Here is a 10,000-nt window from a genome sequence, read left to right as displayed (position 1 = left end):
CTATACATGCCTGACAGCCGAGCTCTTCGGTTTTTATAATAATTATTGATGCAATGCGTTATGTCTCGTCCAACATGTCAAGTGTTGTTGTTGGCTTTGTTTTTTTTTGGTTTTTTTTTGTTGTTGTTGTTGTTTTACTTTATTTTATTTTTGTTTTGTTTTTGTTATTTAGTGGAGTTTTGTTGTTGTGTTGTTGTTGTTTTTTTTTAATCGTTTTTTTCTTCTTCTTCTTCTCTTTTTTAAATTTTAATTTCTTAAATTGAATTATCAGCACCTAAATCATCCCGACATAATACCATTTCGGGCAAAGGGTTACAAATTCACTATTTATTGATAATTCGTTCATCCTTACATCATACCATATTGACCCGATGTGTCACATATTATAGCAAGCAGACAGCCCCTGCTTTTATCGTTGATTCTCTCTCTATCTGTCATGGAGATTCAGATGTAATCCTATGGATTGGACTGATATGTCACAACTTGATTTCTCTCTCTCTCTCTCTCTCTCTCTCTCTCTCTCTCTCTCTCTCTCTCTCTCTCTCTCTCTCTCATCAATCTATCTATCTATCTATCTATCTATCTATCTATCTATCTATATATCTATCTATCTATCTATCTATCTATCTATCTATCTATCTATCTATCTATCCATCTATCTTTCTATTTATCTATCTTTCTATTTACCTATCTATATTTTTATCTATCCATCTCTCTATCTACCTATCTATCCATCTATCTATCTGTCTATCTATAGCAATCTCTCTCAATCTAAATATATCCTCTCTCTCTCTCTCTCTCTCTCTCTCTCTCTCTCTCCTATCTATCTATCTATCTATCTATCCATCTATATATCTATCTATCTATCTATATATCTATCTATCTATCTATCTATCTATCTATCTATCTATCCATCCATCTATCTATCTATCTGTCTGTCTATCTATCTATCCATCTATCTTTCTATTTATCTATCTTTCTATTTACCTATCTATATTTTTATCTATCTATCTCTCTATCTCCCTATCTATCCATCTATCTATCTGTCTATCTATAGCAATCTCTCTCAATCTAAATATATCCCTCCCTCTCTCTCTCTCCCTCATCTTTCCTCTCTCCTCTCGCTCGCCTCCTCTCTCTCCTCTCCTCTCTCTCTTTCTCTCTCGCTCTCTCTCTCGCTCTCTCTCTCCCCTCTCTCCTCTCGCTCTCTCTCTGGCTCTCCCTCTCGCTCTATCTCTCCCGCTCTCTCTCTCTCGCTCTCTCTCTCTCCTCTCTCTATCCCTCTCGCTCTCTCTCTCCCTCTCCTCTCTCTCTCCCTCTCTCCTCTCTCTCTCTCGCTCTCCTCTCTCTCTCGCTCTCTATCCTCTCGCTCTCTCTCTCTCTCTCCCTCTCTCTCTCTCTCGCTCTCTCTCCCTCTTGCTCTCTCTCTCTCTCCCTCTCTCTCTCTCACTCTCTCTCTCTCTCTCTCTCTCTCTCTCTCTCTCCTCTCTCTCTCCAAGTGATTAGTAGAAGTTAAAGTCTCTTTCTCAAGTGGGGAAAAAAGATGGTGGCGAGGAGACTCGAAACCGCCTTTATTTACTCGACAGTCTTTTACGTGCCGAGCATCTCCAGGAGGTGTGCCGTGTGTAAGACGACGGGTTTAACCCTAGCCATCGTAAAGTTAACGATGGCTACGGTTTAACGAACTAAAGAACGGGTGAGTGGATGAGGCTTCGGGTTCGAGCCCAGCAGTAGTATCTAATATTTTTCCTTGATCAAGAAACTTAACACCTGTTGCTCACATTGCGACGCTGCACTGCGGCTTACAACCAGGTTCATTTCAGTGTTTTCTCGAAACTGACCCTAAAAATATTTATTTTCATTGAGATATGTAAAAGAAACTGAATTCTTGTTTAGTTTATAGATAGTTCGAAGATGACGTCACTCAGGTCTTTGTTATTGTTTTTTGCCATCCGCGTTTATGAGTAATGCTCACTGAACTGTATTAACCTGACTATAAACGTTCATGGATACACACAGTTTTGTGTGTTGGTCCGTTATACTTCCGGATGGCAATGTTATGAGCTTCTGGCCAAGCGCATTCTATCTATTCATATCTTCTTCTTTTCATGTCTTCTTCTCTTTTTCATTATTTTTAGTTTTGCTTCTACTGGTGTAGTCAAGCTATTTTATGAACTCTGAACCAAATTTGAAAGGTGGTTTTAATTCTCTACAATATTTTTTTCACTATCTTCGCCACGAAACGCAAACTTAATTTAAACACATGACCAATGAAATAAATCACAGTAAAATGCAACAAAGCCACACGGCTTCTGTTTTGCTTTCAATGCGTTCATTCAAGTTTTGTCGTAAAAATGGTCATAACATATTCATTATTATAAAGGTGGTTACATGCAGGAGTTGAAATTCTATAACGGATAGGGGTGGTGACGAGGGTTGCCAGTTTGACTCTTTCATTGACAATTTTTAAAACATGTGTTTTAGGGCACCTTTTGGCTTGTAAAATCGATTTGGCATTTTGTTTGTTTGTTTTTTTGCTTGTTTTTTTTTTTTTTTTTTTTTTTTTTGTTTGTTTTTTAAAAATTGCTTTTTTTTGTTGTTTTTTTATAAATTATTTTTTTTTTTTGTCTGTCTTTTCTTTTCTCTTTCTTTCTTTTTTTCCATTTTTTTCTTTTGATGGGGGGTGGGGGGGGGAGGGGGGGGGGGGGGCTGGAGTTTATCAAATTTACTTATCTATTAAGAGTTGATTAACACCAATAACTCTGTACTTTTTTCTTATTACAGCGGGATTATTTTTTAAATAGGTAACGATTCCTATAATTGCTAATACACAATTAACTGAAAAAGTGGTGACTGGAAAGAATTGCCTCTTTTTTTTCAAACCACTTGCATTCTTTTCCATGAGTTGTTTGGCATTTTTGTAAAATCTATCTGGAAATCCTGACGGTGACTGCCACGTAAAAATGTACACGTAAGGTTTATTACTGTTAGTGTTAGTACTAGTTATACTGCGTTCAAGAGAAATCCAATAAAAGCAGACAGAATAAAGACATTCGTGGGATGGACAGCGGACAGTTTCACCACAGGAGCCCGGGAACGTTTTCGGGGGGTTTTTGTGCGTTTATTTACATTTATAGCATACAGACGAGTTGATTGTCTCATCTTGTCACATACGACCTGAAAAAAGGCCGACCCAAGAGAGAGAGAGAGAGGAGAGGAGAGAGAGAGAGAGAGAGAGAGAGAGAGAGAGAGAGAGAGAGGGGAGAGAAGAGAGAGAGAGAGAGAGAGAGAGAGAGAGAGAGAGAGAGAGAGAGAGACAACCTCGACTGCAGAAGGAGTCGATCGCGGCCCATTTACATGTGAATCGAGTGCTCTTTATTCGTGTTTGTTTTTCTTCTTGGGTTTTTTTTTTAAAGAGTACGACAGAGTTACAGAAGTGACAAGTTACTAGGAATAGAGTTTAGAATACCATGATAGTTGTGTCATGGGGAATGCTTTGTATCCGGAAGGAACCGAATCTCGATTCCCTCCTGTCACGGTATTTTACATTTTGCAAGTAACCTTGCCCTAGCTCACTTTTGAGGCGCCGCACTGCACCTGAGTAATTCCAGTCTCTTCTTGGAAATTTGGAAATTACCCAAAGGGGAAATTCTCATTGGAATGGAATGATTTTAATGCATCTTATTTTGAGTTTTATTATCTCTGTTCTTTGAGGATTTTTCATTTATTTATGTATTAATATTTATTTCTTTATTTTTGTTTTTGTATTTGTGACCCACTGTCTCTAAACGGTATTATTCTGGATGAATCAGACCCTTAACAAGTGATTTTAGAAGTAAAATAATGAGAAATAGGAACTTAGTTATCCAACGATTGAAATAAATAACAGTGTAAAATTGAATTAAGCTTCAATTTAATGTACGAAACCAGATACAATTAGACATTTCGGGTTTCCCCTTTATCAACGAAACAGGATGAATGAAGCTACTACAGACGAAATGAGACGAAATCTTTTTCTCGTCCTCTTTCTCCTGCTGCTGCTCTTCCTCCACCACACCCTCCTCCTCCTCCTCCTCCTCCTTCTCCTCCTCTTTTCTCCCCCTCCTCCTCCTCCTTCTCCCCTCCTCCTCCTCTCTCCTCCTCATCCTCCTCCTCCCCCCTCCCTCCTCCCATCCTCCTCCTCCCCTCCTCCTCCTCATCCTCCTCCTCCCCCCTCCCCTCTCCTCCCCCTCCTACTCCTCCTCCTCTCCTTCCCCCTCTCCTCCCCTCCTCCCCTTCTCCCCCCCTCCCCCTCCTCCTCCCTTCTCCCCCCTCCCCCTCCTACTCCTCTCCTCCTCTCCCCCCCCTCCCTCCCCCCCCTCCTCCTCCTTCCCTCCCCCTCCCTCCTCCCCTTCCCCTCCTCCCTTCCCCTCCCTCCTCCTCCCCCCTCCCCTCCCCTCCTCTCCCCTCCTTCTCCCTCTCCTCCTCCTTCTCCCCCTCCCCTCCTCCTCCCCTCCTCTCCTTCCTCCTCCTCCTCCCCTTCCCCTCCTCCCTCCCTCTCCTCCTTCCTCCTCCTCCTTCCCCCCCTCCTCCTCCTCCCCCTCCTCCCTCCTCCTCCTTCCCCCCTCTCTCCCCTCCTCCTCCTCCCTCTCCTCCTCCTCCTCCTCCTTCCCCCCTCCTCCCTCCCCTCCTCCTCCTCCCTCCTCTCTCCTCCCCCCCTCCCCCTCTCTCCTCCCCACTCCCTCCCCCCTCTCCTCCCCTCCTCCTCCTCCCCTCTCCTCCTCTCCTCTTCCCTCCTCCTCTCTCCCCCTCCCTCCCCCCTCCTCCCCTCTCCTCCTCCTCCTCCCCTCCCTCCTCCTCCTCCTCCCCTCCTTCCTCCCCCTCCTCCTCCCTCCCTCCTCCTCCTCTCCTCCTCCTCCCCTCCTCCTCCTCCTCCCCCTCCTTCCTCCTCCTACTCCTCCCTCCTTCTCCTCCCCCTCCTCCTCCCTCCTCCTCCTCTCCCTCCTCCTCCCTCCTTCCTCCCCTCCTCCTCCTCCTCCTCCTCCCTCCTCCTCCCCCCCCCCCTCCTCCTCCTTCCTCCTCCCTCCTCCTCCTCCTCCTCCTCCTCCTCCTCCCTCCTCTCCCCTCCTCCCCTCCCCTCCCTCCTCCCTCTCCCCCTCCCCTCTCCCCTCCTCCTCCCTCTCCTCCCTCCCCCTCCTTCCTCCTTCCTTTCTCCCTCCCCCCTCTCCCCCTCTCCTCCTCCTCCTTCTCCTCCCTCCTCCTCCTTCTCCCCCTCCTCCTACTCCTCCCCTCCACCTCCTCCTCCACTCCCCTCCTCCTCTCCTCCTCCCCCTCCTCCTCCTCCCCTCCTCCTCCCCCTCCTCCTCCTCCTTCTCCCTCCTCCTCCTCCCCCCTCCTCGTCTTCCCCACCTCCTCCTCCTTTCTCCACCCTCCTCCTACTCCTCCTCCTCCACCTCCCCCTCCTCCTCTTCCTCCTCCTCCTCCTCCTCTCCTCTCCCCCTCCTCCTCCTTCTCCCCCCCTCCTCCCTTCCTCCTCCTTCTCCCCCTCGTCCTCCCTCCTCCCCCCCTCCTCCTCCTCCTTCTCCCCCCTCCTCCTCCTCCTCCTCCCCCTCCCCCCTCCTCCTCCTCCTCCTTCTCCCCCCATCCTCCTCCTCCTCTTCTTCTTCTTCTTCTTCTTCTTCTTCTTCTTTCTTCTTCTTCTTCTTCTTCTTCTTCTTTTCTTCTCCTTCTTCTTCTTTTCCCTCTGCTTCCTTCGTTACGTTTTCCTTTTTATTGTCCTCTTCCCAAATCCCACAGTCAAGGCTAAGCTGTCAGGAAGATTGGAATGCAAGAAAATTATTTAACCAGTAATTTGTGAAAAATCAAAAGACGGGATTCGTGAGAACTTCACGGACAGACATAGCAGCAGTTTTAATCACCAATTTGTTGCTTGTTTTGCCATTTTGCGTGTACAAAATCATCGGCAAGCACGAATTAGCCTCTCATCAAATAAATTCTCTCGTGTTTTTAGACGTCGAGTCAGTCTGTTTGCTCTCCTCGTCGACTTGACGTAAACTATTTATGACGACAGCGACAGGCGTATTCCGTTGGTGATGCAAAGCTAGGCAAAAGCCAGTAAGCGGGCGCTTTGCGTTGCACAAGAGTTCACTAACCGCCAGTGATCGTTTGTACAAATCAAATCTCAAGCTACCTAATCTAGCCTTTCGCCTGGTCCACAGATTAGTGAGCCTAGTCTGTGGGTTGATCAATGCTTTTGCAACGATTGCGAAGCGACGGTCAAACTAGCTTTTTTGTCTCATCCATGGAAGACGCACCTCTCACGACAACGAGCAGGAAAATGCTGCGCCGTCGCAAACCAACTGAATAAGACTTCACGTACATAGCAGGCAGGATTCATTCCCCTGTCAGTAGCATCTCTGTTTGTGTGTGTGAGTGTGTGCTGTGCTGTACGAGTACGTGTATCTAGGTGTAATGTCACATGCCTCCCTTGATATTAAAAGCAATTTTCCATTGTGTATCACAACCACGTTATTATTACTATTGTGTCTGCACGTGAAGTTAGTAGGTTTATTACTATGATGCCATAATAATATACTGCTGTAGTCTAAAAATAAATAACACGTTTTAAAAAATTTGGCCAGGAATCTCGTCCTTCAAATATCGATTGATTAAATGATCATCATCTTCTCAATAATTCTCAAACATCGGACTGAGCTCAGTCCCAGGTTTGACAGATTTTCGACAAGATAAGGGACATTTTAATCTTTGAGAATTTTTGACATATTGAGGGTTATTTGACTCGATCGATATTTGAAGGACGAGTTTTCTGGCCAAAATCTGATAAGTATGTTGTTTTGTCCCCCAAAATACGATAGTATTAACTATCATATCAATATAATCTATGTGTATTGGTGAGTACATATCTCTTGTCGAGAGGAAGTGTACAAATTTATTTTGGATTTCTGATCGAGAATTAGGCTTATGGAATCGTAGATTTGAGGGTAGTAGATAAATATAGGGCCTATGGATATCTGTGTGTGCTATCCTGATTTCAATTTGGTTTCTGGTTTGGTCGGAAACTGAAGGTGAGTTGAATTTTCTCATCATCATCATCATCATCATCATCATCATCATCATCATCATCATCATCATCATCATCATCATCATCATATCTCATGTAAACATAAACATTCTCATAAACAAACGAAAACGAAATGAAGAGAAAAATTCTATTTTGAGATAGTGACGTATTGATCGGTGTCCGAGTCAAATGTCACATCTTCAACGCATAAACGCAAATCCATAATTATACTATCACCACTACAATGCTCCCAGCACTACCACCGCCACTGCAACCACCAATAGCCGCACTACCACCACCACCACCATCGCCATCATCATCATCATCATCATCATCATCATCATCATCATCATCATCATTATCATTATAATCATCGTCATCATCATCAATAACCATCATCATTCATAATCATCATCACCATCATCATCGTCATCGTCGTTGTAATCATCATCATCATCATCGTCGTTGTAATCATCATCATCATCATCATCGTAGTCGTCGGCGTTGTCCTCCCTCCTCCTCCTCCTCATCATCATCATCATCATCATCATCATCATCATCATCATCATCAACAACAACAACAACACAACGACCTTTCCGCCACCACAAAACCAAATTACTGCCGTACTCTGGATCGAAAGACACGCGTATTTAAAGATTTGGTCAGACAAGTCGTCCTTCAAATATCGATCGATTACACCCTCTCCTTACCAGCCATTTTCAGGATTTTCCCCAAAACTTCACACCCACCTAACACAAAAATGTACTTTTTATCACTCAAACACAATAGGTAAAATCTAAGGCCTTAAACCGATACGTTATGATTGATTGCCAGAGTGGTTCTATATCAGATGTTTTTTTCTATGGGTCTTAGCAACAGGTATGCAAATTTTCATGCTTTCAACCCGAATTTGCACGGTTTTAGCCTGATTCCCCCTTCTAATAGCAGTACGTTCTTACGATACATAATTTCTTTAGCAAAACATGCTCTACAACACACTGTTCGTTCTGTTCAAATTTTATGATGTACAAAAGAAATTTGAATAAGAAAAATGTTGGTTGTATCGTAACGAATGTGACGATTTTCCTACAGTTGGTAAGAAGAGGGTTAACTCATTCTCATTGTGACAAAAACTCTCAAATAGTGGACCTCGTGAGACCCTAGTTTTGGGTTTTAGCCAAAACGAGGGTCATTTAAATGATCGATATGATTGAAGGACGATTTTTCTGTCCAATCTTTAAATATGTACGGCTATGTGATTTTGTGGTATGACACTCGCTTTCGGATCCGAAGGTCCTGGGTTCGAGCCTCGCTCGGCGCATAGTGGAGTCCTCGGAAAAAAACTCTTTACTCAAATTCTCTCACCGTACTCAGGTGTAAAATGAGTACATGGTCGTTAACATCGTTGTCTTTGTCCGAAAAAAATTCTAATATCGCCTAACAGGCGTCATGTCATGTCCCGTCCTACATGTTAAATGTTGCTGTTGGTCAGGGACCCCTTGTAAAGCGTTTTGAGCACATTAAGTGGATATTGCACTATATAAAAGCTCTTTTCTTTTTTTTTTTTTTTTTTAAATATGTGATTATTCAGAATAAACGGCAGTCAACTTGCTAACAAACCACACAAACACAGACACCCCCCCCGCCCCCCCCCCCCCCCCCCCCCCCCCCCCCCCACCACCAACACACGGTACCTAATGCATGATAATTAGTTCTAAATATATAACATAGTTCCATAGCAACCTACTAGCGTCTACCAGATTGCATAACAACAGTTACAATTGTAACTGCTGTATATTTTATGAATATTTTATTTTATTATATTTGCTGTTTATTTTGCTGCGTATTAATTTTTTAAAATTAAAATTGAGCTTTATATAGCGCAATATCCAATGAATGTGCTCAAAGTGCTTTACAAGTGTATTTCCATCAATTAGTTCACGACAGTGTATAAATCTATGATAATATAACGATGAATGAAAATGATGTGTAACATTTTGATAATTTCCAATCAGGATCAATAAAGTATATCTTATCTTATCTTATCTCATCTTATCTTACCTTATCTTATCTTATCTTATCTCATCTTATCTTATCTTATCTTATCTTAACAGGCATAACTAATCAGCCCTGTTCTACGGCTGAATAATATAACAATAGCTTCAAAAAGAGCAAAGTACTCATACTAAACACAGGATGGTTCGGGCTCAAATCCCTTCTTCAGTAGCCAAGAAGAAGAAGAAGAAGAAAAAACAAACAAACCCCAGTTAAAACGTTCATGCATTATGATGTTTCATCCAGAAACGTCTATATTATGTTTATTTATTTGTTTTTGGCTGAAGTAGGGTTTTGAACCCATTCCATGTTTAGTATAATGTGGTTTTCTGAAGCTGTTAATCATATAAACATAACATATGCTAGCGATGTCGCTTGTGATGGCGGGTTTTTTTTAATTCACACACTCACACACATATACACACATAAACACACAAACAAACATACGATTGTGATTCACGATAATTAGTTTTAAATATATAACATAGTTTTAACCATAGCAACCTACTAGCGTCTACCAGATTGCATAACAACAGTTACAATTGTAACTGCTGTATATTTTATGAATATTTTATTTATTGTATTTGCTGTTTATTTTGCTTCGTATTAAAAAAAAAATAAATTAAAATTGAGCTTTATATAGCGCAATATCCACCAAATGTGCTCAAAGCGCTTTACAAGTGTATTTTGATCAATTAGTTCATGACAGTGTATAAATCTGTGCTAATAAAACGATGAATGATGTGTAACATTTTGATAATTTCCAATCAGGATCAATAAAGTATATCTTACCTTATCTCATCTTATTTTATCTTATCTTATCTCATCTTATCTTATCTTATCTTATCTTAACAGGCATGACTAATCAGCCCTGTCTACGGCGG

At 42.4% G+C, this 10,000-nt stretch overlaps 2 protein-coding genes across 6 annotated transcripts in view; one reads left to right on the top strand and one right to left on the bottom strand.

Annotated features, from left to right (window-relative positions):
• The window catches only part of LOC144970948 (serine/threonine-protein kinase PLK1-like), a 214,915-nt gene that overhangs the window by 134,500 nt on the left and 70,415 nt on the right, over positions 1-10,000 (bottom strand). The gene's annotated exons all lie outside the window — the stretch shown is intronic.
• Positions 6,402-10,000, top strand: part of LOC144970972 (UDP-N-acetylglucosamine transporter-like) — a 140,666-nt gene continuing 137,067 nt past the window's right edge. The window contains exon 1 of the mRNA XM_078911215.1: positions 6,402-6,536. The gene's annotated coding sequence lies outside the window, so the exon portion shown is untranslated. The remainder of the gene's footprint in view (positions 6,537-10,000) is intronic.

Source organism: Berghia stephanieae, chromosome 1, assembly GCF_034508935.2.
Source record: "Berghia stephanieae isolate SIO BIC M18660-M18661 chromosome 1, UCSD_Bste_1.3, whole genome shotgun sequence".
NCBI classification, from domain to species: domain Eukaryota; kingdom Metazoa; phylum Mollusca; class Gastropoda; order Nudibranchia; family Aeolidiidae; genus Berghia; species Berghia stephanieae.
Note: the sequence above shows the minus strand (reverse complement) of the source record. Positions and strands in the feature narration are given on the sequence as shown.